General features: G+C 39.7%; 1 protein-coding gene across 1 annotated transcript in view; it reads left to right on the top strand.

Annotated features, from left to right (window-relative positions):
• The first annotated feature begins 3,872 nt into the window (after nt 1-3,872).
• Nucleotides 3,873-13,527, top strand: part of LOC144211019 (matrix metalloproteinase-17-like) — a 60,234-nt gene continuing 50,579 nt past the window's right edge. The window contains exon 1 of the mRNA XM_077738004.1: nt 3,873-3,930. The gene's annotated coding sequence lies outside the window, so the exon portion shown is untranslated. The remainder of the gene's footprint in view (nt 3,931-13,527) is intronic.

Here is a 13,527-nt window from a genome sequence, read left to right as displayed (position 1 = left end):
CGACCTGGATTTGAACTCAGGACCCCAGAGCTGTGAGGCCAACATACTAATCACTCAACTGCCAGACTGCCCCCTAAACTAGTATTAAGACACCTAGAAAAAATCCCAACACCTTTCCACTAAACACCAAAATATCCACTGCTTTGACACACTCCACATAGCCAAAACACTTTTCTGTGATAAATTTCACTTGCCCGCTCAGTATTTTTACAAACTTTTTCGTCTAACTCATACACTTAAGCATGAGAAAATGTGAAAAATGATAGGGGGAAAGACTCAAGGCCCAGGTGTGCCAACACACACACACACACACACACACACACACTTACACACACACACACACACGCACACACACACACACACACACACACACACTTACACACACACTTACATACATACTTACACACACTTACACACACTTACACACACACACACACACACACACACACACACTCACACACACACAAATAAACACACACATTACAGTTTTGAGAACACTGGGAGACAGAAAAAATACAAAAAAACATCAAGACAGGATAGTGACACAAGTTTTAGTAGAGTTTTCAACAATTAATATAATCCCCTATATTTCTACATTCTGAAGCCAGGTACTCCATCAAAACTTTCATAATTCATAATAGCTGCAGCAATTATCCATTCCGTTGCCTTGATAACAAATTGCTCAACACCCAACGCAGGGGGACGAACTCCCCTTAATAACCCATGAGACACTTCATTAGGCATACCTGCACTAGCTAATGAGGTTTGTTGTACGAGCAGAAGTGGCACTGAAAGATAATATTAATATAGTTATAGTATGTTAATTACGGGTGTCCCGGTGGAGTGAGTTGATAGCGTGTCTGCCTCACAGCTCTTGGGTCTTAGGGGTTCAAATACCGGTCATGTCCATTGGTGTGGAGAATGGCTGTCTGTCTCCTTGTGCCGTGCGATTGGCTTGTCACCGATTCAAGGCACTGCCTGCCTGGTGCCCGTAGTAAGCTGGGATAGGCGACTGCGACCCCTGTGAGGATAAGCGGTTAAGAAAAAAAACGAATGAAACATTATTTATCTCACAGTGGACATGAGCCAATTGTGAACATCACATTCAGACTTCACCATGATTTCTCAATGGGAGAACTTGCAATATTACAGTGTTCAAATTCTTATTAAAGTGACTGCACATTTGCATACATATTTCATACAAAATTGGAATACTTTTATCATTTTAAATGGTTCTTATTGGTTAATATTAAAGATTATGGAATGAATCTGATAATTCAGAGTAAAATTCTGCTCTACTTACCAAAAATCCAAGTTACAAAACAATTCTGGAAACAATTCATTTTGTAATTAGAGGTACCACTATATGTCAAATATGACAGTTTGGTCAGCAGTGGTTGCAGGAATTGTAAAAAAATGCTTTATTTTTGATGAACATGATGATTATTTTTTTATTTAGGGTAGTGTAGTTCAGTCACATCTTTCATAAAGGGAATCTTTTATGTTTGTTTGCATAAAGAGTCCTATATGTTTTCAATAAGATGAGAATGCTAATTCAAAAAAATATGTTAGGTATTATCTTTGTTGTTAATGTTGTAAACATTAGAAAATCTACAACACATTGCCTTCATTATAACCTTTTCCCAGTTTTTGTTGAAAGTGTACACACCATTTTGTTTATTTCCACCAAAAACACGTGTAAAAATCAGACAGATTTTGAATTTGCGCATTGTGATATAGAAATAAATCACAGGTACATTTGGCCTTCAAGCCTCCCCTCAGAATCTACTGATTCCCCTACCCTTTATTGTTGTTGCCTACCTTAAGGTCAAATTCAGCCACTTTGAAAGAAAAATCCAATGTAAAGTTTTTAATTTTCAATTTTATTGACAACAACGGCATACACATGAAAATTAATTAATGACTGGCATTGATAATGATAGATGCTCAATGAAACAGATTTAACATATATCACTGTCTTTAGCAGCTAATGAGATAACATATAGTGGAAGAAAATGTCATTAAAAGAACAAAATTTGGATTGTGTTTTGTTCCTATTAGCACTAAACGCATTAAACAACATAATAGACACAGCATTTGCCACATTGGGCAAGAAAATGCACTTGTTGTAAATATAATTAAAAGTGATTGATGAAACAATCTCTTTTAGTAGCAAATCACAATGGTGACCATTTATTGAAAAAGAGGAGCAATGAAGAGAGCAGCTTCGACACAAAGCGAAAATAAAATAGCTCTTCATTGGAAGGGGCTGAGGTGTTGAAGTGAGATAGCTGGGAAAAGGGATGAGTGGAAAAATGAATGCAAACAACAACAAAAACCTAAGCCCCCTGGCAGAATCATAGTGAAAAGATTCTGCAAAATGTACTTATTTTGCATTCCCCCCCTCCTCCTCTGCACTTTATCTCTCTCTCTCTCTCTCTCTCTCTCTCTCTCTCTCTCACTCTGTTATTATTAATAAAATGCAATATCATGAATTATTTAAGCTCCTTAAGAATTCCTACATCAAAATATGTGTCAGCAGGTATGAAACATGACATTTGTGTTCATCTGGTAGTTAGTTCTTGCTTCCATTGCAGCCTAGGACATGATAATGAGGACTCTCTGGTGTAACCATGAAACCCATATGACATTGATCTGCCATTGAGGGGCCAAACATCATGGAAAAAATGTTACACTAATTGAAAAAGCAATATGAAATGTGTTAAAATGCTGGAGTGTTTAGGTTAGGTTAGGACTTTATTTCTTGGTTGCAGTAGCAAGACAGACACTAGACACAAAAGGAATTGTAAAACTAGATAAATAAAAATACCAAAATGCCATAAAAAATAAGCCAGAAAAGCAGCAAACACACAAACCGAGCAAGAGCAGACGGAGCTATCGCTACTGGGTGCAACTTGAGCAGTGTCATCTTGGTTCCAGTAGCAAAAACCGATACAGACCAAAGAAAAAGACGTTGTAGAGTTGGATAAAAGCTGGAACCACACACAATAAGTCTTCCACAAGATGGGGAACTGACCGAGGTTGAAAGTATGCAGTCATTCACTCCTCCAAACTTAATGGCACAGTCCCTCAGTAGTCTGGAGGTGAAGAATCAACAGTAGTAGAGTACAACTCCTCGATTCCGGCCTGGTAAGGGCGGACATCTCTTCCATCTTATCAGGGATAGATGGAATGGTTGGTCTGAAGCGTCGCTAGACTTTTGTCCAGCTCTGGATTTCCAGCGGCATTGAGGTGTTCCTCCTTCTGCTGCGTATTGTTCACAGTTAATCCCATGTGTAAGACAGCGTAAGCATGGATAAATGGTTCCAAAAAAGAAGTATCAGAAAGAAGCCAGACTAACAGAACAAAGAAAGTTGTAAAAACGTACTTTGAAATAGAAAGGAAAGTAATAAGGAATGTATTAAGAAATATTAAAATGAAGTAAAAAAAAGATACAAAGGCTGTAAAACAAAAAAAAACAGTGGACAGAGCTACTGCACCAGCTGCCGCCAGACGTCGCCATCTTGGAAAATAAACAGACAAAGACAATTATTAGTCAATCTACGAGGCACCCATTTTTCACCATTTATTTTTCTATTTGTTGCTTCCTGTTTTATTTTGGGGCATTTCCTGATTACAACCTGTTGATTTTGCCTCAACTCCAGCTGGTTTTGGGGTATTTCTGGGTCACCTCCTTGTTAACTCATTGGCTGCCATTGACATGCTCCATTTTGACTGGGAGAGGGCGAATAGATGAATACGAGTGCAAGTACATAACTGCGCAAAGTGCAGTATTGCACAAACTCAATCATTCATTTATCAATTATTCGTACTGTGTGTTGCACGGGTTGCGGGGGTTACAAAAACCTATCCCAGCGGACCTCAGGAAAAGACAGACTACACCCAAAACTGTCTCCAGTTACCCGTAAGGTCAGTCAATGATGACGACAATGCCTATGTCTGATTTTCATTTTCAATTGCTGTGAGTTTGAGACCACTACTCTGAATGATCTAACGTTGAATCCATGCTCTGTCTAGTTACAAATAATGTACTAGGCCAGGGGTCGGGCAACCTTTTTGGTGGAAAGAGCCATAAACAATTATTATTTTTAAAATGCTTATCTATCGTTGCTCCGGATTTAAAAGTCAACGTACATGAAAATATGTGCCTTTTTTTAGTCACTTCGCCACTTTTAACCAACAAAAAGTCTCTGTGTTCATTTGACAACATTGTTTGGTTGTTGCTAAGCAATGAGTATCAATGAGAATATCCATGCAGAAGAGTCTAATGAAAAAAAATATCATTAGAAGGCGCCGGAGGTCATCTCAATGCTATAACACCAACTTAACACTCTTATTCCTAAGCTTTCTCACCAGCAGGTTCCATAGTTTACCATAATAGGTTAACAGAGAGCCATCAAAAGAGCCATATGTGGCTCCTGAGCCATAAGTACCCTAATCCTGCCCTAGTACATTAAATAAAATTAAACAGTCTTTATTTTGGCATGTATTTTTCAGTGTTCCAAGACTGGAAACCTGAAAAGTCACTAAATCCTTTATTTTTCTTAAGTGTCTATAATCCTCAGTGTAACTACCAATATGTCCGCACTCTTAGTTTGAGGCACACACTGAAATCCAGTAATGTATTTACTGTATGACACATTCCTATAATTTCAATGCAGAGTACCATAAATTATGAGTATTTGTTTGTATTCTACTTCAGTGGTTAACATTTTAATTGATAATACAGTGACATGTATCTTATGTACGTTCCTAATAAAAAATGGTTTGAAATGATAAGTTAGATTTCCCAGCATTACATGCGGCATACAGCAATAGATATCAGATACATCTGATTTACAACTGCGTGGCAGTATACCACCGGCTTCAATCTAGGATTCAATCTGTTGGTGCGCATGAATTTGCACAATTTATTCCAGACACAGCTCTGCCTGTCGGCCCTGTGCGGGTACAACAGAAAACTCCAATATGGTGTAAACTGTTCCAATCATGTGGAAAAACACCCATTTTATTTATGTAAACAAACAATTTTTTCTATTTTAATTTTCTTTCCTCGTACGTTGTGTGTCGTGTAAACAATTTCAGAAACTAACCCCAACTTTGACAAACGAATGACAACGTCCACCATTCACGCTTCATTTTAATGCCTTTCCTTTATGGAACTAATCAATCACTTTAATGTGTAAGTCAAACATGACAAATCTTTCCAGTAACATAATTCATAATTCAAACACGCATACGAACAGAAAGAATGAAAGGAGTTCAAGTGGATTTATAGTTAGTCAGCCAATTTAAAAGGAAGTTATGTTTTATTAATAATGGTGAATAGAGGAATGCGAGTAGGGATGGATAGAAAGATTAATGAGTTGAATTTAGACTCATCACTGAACCCGGGGTTCGGCAACCCTAGATTCTGGAGCCGAATGCGGCTCTCTAGCGCTGGCCCTAGAGGCTCCCTGGAGCATTTTCCAAAATGTTTGAAAATTGGGGAGAGAAGTATATTTATTGTTTTAATATAGGCTTCTGCAGGAGAAAAATATGACGCAAACATTCTTCAAATTATATAAGAATGTGTACAATAAAATTTACATTTCAACATCTCTGTCACCAAAGATTTGCATCTTAGTCTGCAAGACGATTACTATTTCTATATATTTTCATTCTTCTTTTATTTTTTTCACTCTGCTAAAGGCTTGTTAAGTAATGTTTCCTATTTCTATGTCTATTTCTAGGCTATTGTTATTAAAAATAATAGTTAATAGATAATTGGGTGGGCCAATGGTATGTCTATTTCTAGGCTATTGTTATTAAAAATAATAGTTAATAGATAATTGGGTGGGCCAATGGTATGAATGGTTTGCTTATTGGCCTCATAGCTCTGGGGTAGTGGGTTCAAATCCAGTTCACTCCCTCCTGTCTGGAGTTTGCATGTTCTCCCTGTGCCTGCGTGGGTTTCCTCCTGGTACTCCGGTTTGCTCCCACATTCCAAAAACATGTATGGTAGGCTGATTGGGCAGTCGAAAATGGCCCTAGGTATGGTTGTGAGTGTGTATGGTTATCTGTCTCCTTGTGCCCTGCGATTGGCTGACCACCAATTCAGGGTGTCCCCCACCTTTGTCCCGGAGTCAGCTGGGATAAGCTCCAGCACCCCCATGACCCTATTGAGGATGAAGCGGTTCAGAAAATGAGATGAGAGAGAGAATAGTTAATTGTTATATTTCGCTGGGGTTTTGTGGTTGGGGCGTTCTCTCTTGTGTGTCCTGTCCATGTGATTACTCATTAGTTTCACCTGCTGGTTCTTTCTTTCTTAGCCATATTTGAATGCGACCGTACTTGAAAACGGTCACTAAGATTTCAAGCTCGAAGGCGGTGACTGGAATTCGGCCCTTGCAGAAGGCCGCCGGAATGCGCCGCTTGAATGCAGCCGCCGGAATTCGCTTCTTGAATGCGGCCGTCGGAATTTCGTCACGTGAAGGCAGCCGCCAGCGGCCGACACTCCAAAACCGTCGCTGGAGTCCTCGTGCAGAGTCTACCCTTGCCTCCCCGCGGACCTCCGACGAGGGAGGGCCAGGGTAGATGGCCAAACATGAACCCCTAGGGCAGTGGTCTCCTCCTGGTTTTTGTTCCAATCGATCCAGTGCCGACATTTTATCCAATCAGGTGTCTTTAAAATAAGTAGCACCTGACTCTAATTAACTGATTGCACTTGCAAAAGGTATCCTTGTTGAGTTGAAATGAAAACCTGCACCCACTGCGGCCCTTTGAAGACCGGTTTGAGACCACTGCCCTAGGGGTTCGCCAAATCATTTTCTGGGGAACTGTTCGGGGAGAAGGGGTACGTGTAGAGCCAACACCAGGAGGCAGGCCGTGAGAAATCAAAAAGGGAACCCCAAGCTCTTCCGGCTGGCACAACTTAGGATTTTAATGACGAAAATGATTATACAAAAACAATAAACACGGGGAGAAAAATGGCGACTGAACTGGGGAGACGCTTACCCACGACCAGCCAAAAATATGATTTTTGTGAATGAGACCAAACGAAACATTTGGTAATACTCCCACACCAGACATGTCAGACACAGAGGTTTAAATACACAGACAAGGGCTGACTACCAATCACACACATCTGGCCACATAACGGACACAAGAGGCGAAAGGAAATGCAAAGAAAACACACTCAAAATCCACCCAAAACCCTGATAAAATATGACCCCTCCAGTACGTTAGTTTCATTGTATTTTTTCCCCCATAATTTTCTATATAAGGTTTTATTTTGGGAACTCACTTTTGTATCTTGTGCTTGCCGTTTTCCCTGTATTGGTTTCCACTCACTTGGGTTCAACTCACCCAAAATGTAAAATTTAAAGTATTACATTTCTGAATGAGATTGTATTTTTGTGAAAATTAACAACAATGACATTGAGTGTGCCAGTGGCATCCACTTTTCTGAATGTGCAACCGATGATACCGCATTTAGTCTCAAGCAAGACCGTTTTTTCTTCATTTTGGGAAAAAGACAAATGTCCTTCACCCTTAAATGCGAGGGAAAAAATCCTGTAATTCCTTTATGATTTAAAGGCTGAATTAATGCATGTCATAGCAAGATTGTATCCTACTTTTATATGACAAAATGCTCCTCGTGGAGAAAAAGAAAATGCACAAAATACAAACCCTTCTTACCTAAGTACCGTATTTTCACGACTATAAGGTGCACTGCATTATAAGGCGCACCCTCAATGAATGACATTTTTTTCATATATAAGGCGCACTGTATTATAAAGCGGACTGTATTATAAGGCACACTGTATTATAAGGCGCACTGTATTATAAGGCACACTGTATTATAAGGCGCACTGTCTATTTTGGAGAAAAGTTAAGACTTTTAAGTGCGCCGTATAGTCGTGAAAATACGGTAATTGCTTTTGACTTACAGGTATGAAGCACTCACTACACAGTTACCTCTCGAGCCAGCCATTGTTGATGTTTTGGATTTTATATAAAATCTTGCAGTGGGGAAGGAGCTATATGATGGAAGATGTTGTAAACTAAGATGGCATCTGCATATTTAACAGTATTGTTTCAGTTCAGGCATTTGTGTTTTTTTTTAATATCCGACAGTGGTGGTTTTTCATTTTTGGTTTTCTGTTTTTTCCATATATAAGGCGCCCTGAATTATAAGGCGCACGGTCTATTTTGGAGAAAATTTAAGACTTTTAAGTGCGCCTTATAGACGTGAAAATACTGTACTTACAGTTCCCATCACAACAGTCCCTGAGCCAGGTGGTGGCCACATCCAATAAATACTGTATTAAAAAGGTGAGCTTTTGAAGAGAAAAAACATCTTAGTTGGATTACGATTCAGTTCTTGAAGTAGTTAAATGAAAAACGGGACCCATTGATTTAGATGTGTATCATTTGAAAGCATCGCTATTACATGTAAGGATCAATGTTCCATGTCTCAATTCTACTGCAAGTGTACATTCTCCATCGGTCAAATAAAGGAAGTTGCTTATAGTTGCATTCTCCACCACAAGGAATAAGCGGCAAATGAGCTGAGAAGTGTGTCTACTTTGGAATCACTGTGAAGTTTGTTTACTTCTACTCGGATGGTTCCATTAATGGTAATTTAATAGAGGAATCAAAGGAGAAAATTGAATATTTTTAAATCTCAAAGGGGAAAAAAGTCATCTGATCTATATTCCTATGAATTAATAATCACATAGAATTAAAAAAAAACTGGTTCCCATCTTATCATGCTTTTTTTAATTAAAACATTGCATGCATGGAGAACTTTTCCTAATGTTTAGAAATAAAGTGGCTTTGAATTGAATGTGCTAATCATGGGTAACAATACACATGGAGGATGAGCTGGTTTTTCTGTTGGAAATTTTTTTTTTTTTTCTCAAGCAAATGTTCCCTCATTTCTGTAAGGAACATAGCATTAATGTTACAAATCCCACGTTCAGTGTGAGTTGAGCTCTACTGGCGCATATTACCACTTCAACTAAAATAGATAAAGCCATGACAATCCTTGCAATGGCAGCAAAATCAGTCTCGTCCAACATTGTATTCAAATAGAGCCTGACATGTTTGGATTGAGAACAAGCCGGGACAAAGAGCCGAACATTGCGTCCATGATGCATTACCCGGCTGCGTCCCCCGTGGTGCATCCATTTATTTTCTGTTGTGGACATTGCACTATTAAGAGACTGTAGAAGGTACATTAGGCGGTGAATGTTTCTGGTATACATTTCCTTCTTCTGTTTACTAGCTGTCAAGTTCGCTATTAGACATTCACAAAACCATGCATAAATAAAGAAGAAAGACACTATTCTGGATTTTCACTTGCAGGGAGGCTAGAGGTTGAGGACTGCTCCCCAATTCTATTCTGACCTTACAGTTCTTTTTTGTTGCTTTATTACATTTGGTGGCGCTGATTACATGGACGTTTCAACTCCAAAGGGAGGGATGGATTACACAATTGAGCTGTCTGAGAGTGTTGATCGATGTGCGTGCAAGCGAGATGAATCTTTAGCCCTGTACATGTGTACTAAAACACATTCATAAATGTCATAACAGATGAGGACCGAAGTGTAAGGAAGCCTCCTAGCGTCTTTAGCATCCTTGGTGGGGTGCAGATGATGAGGGTGGTGTGCTCACTGATGGTCCTTGAGTCAGCCTTGATTTGGGCGCAAGTAGTCCAAGGCGCCCTGGCACCTCTTTGTTTAAACTAAACAAGCCTATCAGGAGTAAAGCTTATACTTCATCACTAGAAGGTATTATAATAATAATGTCCGCATAACTAAAGATGAGCAAAGCGTTCTTTAATAGCAAGGCCAAGCTTATATTTTGTAGCAGGCAGATGTAAAATAGAACAAAATTAAAAAAACTTGACACTATCTCAACACTCTTGGGTACTATACAATATCATCATATCAATCTTTATCTTCAGGGGTGCTGGACCCTGCCACATAGTATGAAACATCCCATTTTGAAGCGATGGTTTCTCAAATTGAAGGTTTACATCTTTCTTTCTTTTGCTTGATGAACTTGATGCCACATGGAGCATTTTCCTTTCCAAGGCCAACTCCACAGCCTTCTATTGGGACCTGGGTTAGGCCAGCAGGATCTGAACTCAAAGGTCGCCATGCTGTCCCTGGAGGAAGTGGACCCGGAACAGTTCATTTTGGATAGCAGGTGGCACAAGACCATAGGTATGGTGACCCTGCCCTTCAATGTCATCGGCATGCACACGCACAGACTCCCCAAGTTTTCTTTTGCCACTGCACAGTTCTGAGCGGCTGTGATGCAGTTCCAAAACCGCTTCAGTGCCCCCACCAGGGCATCATAATCACTCCTATCCTCTGGACCAACGAGTAGCAGGCAAGACAGAGCATCACCGGTCAAACACATTGCTATTTCGAGAGCCATCATGCCAACGGACCAACCGTTGACCTGAGCAAGAATTGCAAACTGAACATGAAAAGCCTCCCAGTAAGCCTTGCCATGTTTTTTAGGGACAAATACAAAAATTGACATCTCTAGTTTTTGTCTCATTTTATCAAATTCCTTTTGACGTGGCACATCTACTTCCTCTCTTACGTTGGCCATTTCAATGTCCACAAAATGCTGCATTGACTTCCCCTTGTGTCTCATTTTCCCACCTGTTTAGCTCCCAATCAGAGTGGAGTAAAAACGGTTCGCTCTCTCAGCCATTGTCATGACCATTTTCAATAATTTAATAATAACAGACTTGTCTCCATTTAAATTGTTGTCTGTCTCTGCTGACATCTCATGCTAAAGATGGGTTTTATGATGCCACATCATATATGTCAGCAGGTTAATTAAAAATCCTATATTGGTCTCCTTGTCCATAAAAGGTATGTGAAGTGTATTGGCTGAGACAAGAATATTATTTTCTCTGGGGAAAAAAAAGAAACCTTTCGAGTGTCCAGGATACTTTCAGTACAGAACCAAAAAATATTGCATAATCATAGCCTGTGTGAAGTGTGGATATAATTAGCTAGAGTGCTTTTACAAGCAGACACCAAATTAGAAGCATGGTTTAATAGGTGTACCGACCCGATAGCTCGTTTGCCAGGGTGGCCATCAGTTTTAGGTAATAGTTTGACCTGAAATCTTTCTTTAAATCGATTTAAGTAGTTTTCCCCCTTAGCTCATCAAAAGATAAAGCATCCTCCTGGTTGCAAACATTGTTATTGTCAAGCATGAGGTGTCCCCAAAGGTATGCCTTTTGAATTTGAAATGTCAACCAAATGATTTGGATTATAAACAGTGGCAAAAACAAACTCAGAACCTTTCAATTTCTTTGGTCCGTGACCTCAAAGAGATTAAACATCAAGTGCATCGCAAAGTACATCCTCAAATCAATTTGATGCCACACTGACTATAGGGTCATGGTTATCATTGCCATGGCAACCCTGCATTTTTTTTTGTGCGGTCCATTAAGTTAAGGGGCACGCACCTAAGTAAGAATTGTTATTATTGATCAAAGTAGTTGGTGAAGAGTGTTTGTATGCCAATTATATTGTACTTCAGTATTTTTCTTCATTAATTATTTTGTGTTGGAAAATTTAAAACTTGAGTAGTAGTTATTTTTTAATAATGAAGGATTATCAAGTTACCATTCAGGTTATTGTTCTTCTTCTTATGGATGTAAACTTTGATATGGACTCCATAATGCGCGAATGGATCATTTTGAAGCTCAATAGCATGGCGCAGTATCTATTGATCATGTGTTGATTCTCATTTTTTGGTTTTCAGTTTTTTTGTGTTTCAGGGATGACTTGAGTGGTTGGCATGCCACCCTCACAGCTCTGATGCCCCGGGTTCAAATCCAGGTCGGTCCACCTGTGTGGATTTTGCATGTTTCCCCGGGCGTGCGTGGGTTTTATCCAGGTACTCCGGTTTCCTCCCACATTCCAAAGACATGCATGGTAGGCTGATTGGACACTCTAAATTGCCCCCAGGTATGGGTGTGAGCGTGAATGGTTATCCATCTGCTTGTGCCCTGCGATCGGCAGGCCACCAATTTAGGGTGTCCGTGCCGCCTCTGGCCCCGGAGTCAGCTAGGATAAGCTCCAGCACCCCTGCGACCCTAGTAAGGTTAATTCGGTTCAGAAAATGAGATGAATGACTGAATGTTTCAGGGCTGAAGAATAAATGGGAGAATTATAAATAGAATGTAACCAGTATGGGGCAATTTTCTGTACTTTAGAATTTGACCATTTGAGGACAATGCACATATATTGTTGTTTGTAGACTGTACTCATCAAAGGGTTGCAGTGGGTGCAGGTTTTTATTCCAACCCATCAAGAGGACCTTTTCACCAATTGCGTGTCCCATAAATGCAATCAGTAATTGCAGTCAGGTGCTTCTTTTTCTCACAGGAATCTCATTTGTTAAACCGTTTGTGCTGGATCGTTTGAAACAAAAACCTGCACCCACGGCAACCCTTAAGAAGCTGTTTGCCCATCTTCATGTTAGCCAGTAGAGGCAGCCTCGCACCTCTAATACACATATACTTGCTTTATTTGCCTTTGGCATTTTCCTTCAAAATTCTGTGCACTACTTAAAAAGCCACAAAAAAATCATACAGATATTTGTTCAAATGAAAAAAGAGAAAAAGTAATTTTAGATTAATTTCCCGTAATGCCTATACTCATCAGGGGTGCAGGGTGCTAAGCCTATCACAGCCAATTGCAGGCATTGGGCATGGACACCCTGAATTGGTTGCTAGCCAATCGTAGGGCACAATGAGACAAACACCCAATCCCTCATAGTTAGGGACAATTTAGGGTGTTCAATTAGCCTAGCACGCATGTTTTGGGGATTGGGTAGCAAACCAGAGTACGTGGAGGAAACTCATTCCCTATAGGAAGCCAGTGGGGATTAAACCCTAAATCTCAGAACAATGAGGCAGATGTACTAAACACTCACACACAGTGTCGCTTTGTTTAAAAAGAAATACAATAATTTTCCTGTTTTCATTGGTTGAATACTGCCCTGACGATACCTATCGAATCTGAGGATGGGGCATTACCTGACTTTGAATAAAGCTTTCAATTCGTTTTCATCAACTTCACTTCACCTTCATCGTACTGCACTGGTCTCTCATAATCATATTTGAGATTAAAATAAAGTAAAGTAAGTAAGTAAATACATTAACTTCTTGATATTGTTTAGACGCAAAAATATGGAAGTATGGTAGATATAATAGGGATGATCCAACGTCATGTTTTTTTTTTATTATTGCGGCCATGTCTGGCCTTTAAAATACGCAAAATTCGAGGGAAGACTGCAATACCAATTATTTGAAATTCAGCCTCTCGAACTGTCCCTTGTTGGCAGCTTTGTGACATTCACCTACTTCACACCCCTCTACGCTCAACGGAACAGGAAGTGCGGACATGAAGATACCAATCTAACCCCTCAGACGTGTGGCATAAACGTTTTTTCTCGCATATAAGCCGTATTTGTAACTAA

This window comes from Stigmatopora nigra, chromosome 17 (assembly GCF_051989575.1).
Source record: "Stigmatopora nigra isolate UIUO_SnigA chromosome 17, RoL_Snig_1.1, whole genome shotgun sequence".
Lineage (NCBI taxonomy): Eukaryota > Metazoa > Chordata > Actinopteri > Syngnathiformes > Syngnathidae > Stigmatopora > Stigmatopora nigra.
This window is presented reverse-complemented; position numbering and strand designations above follow the sequence as displayed.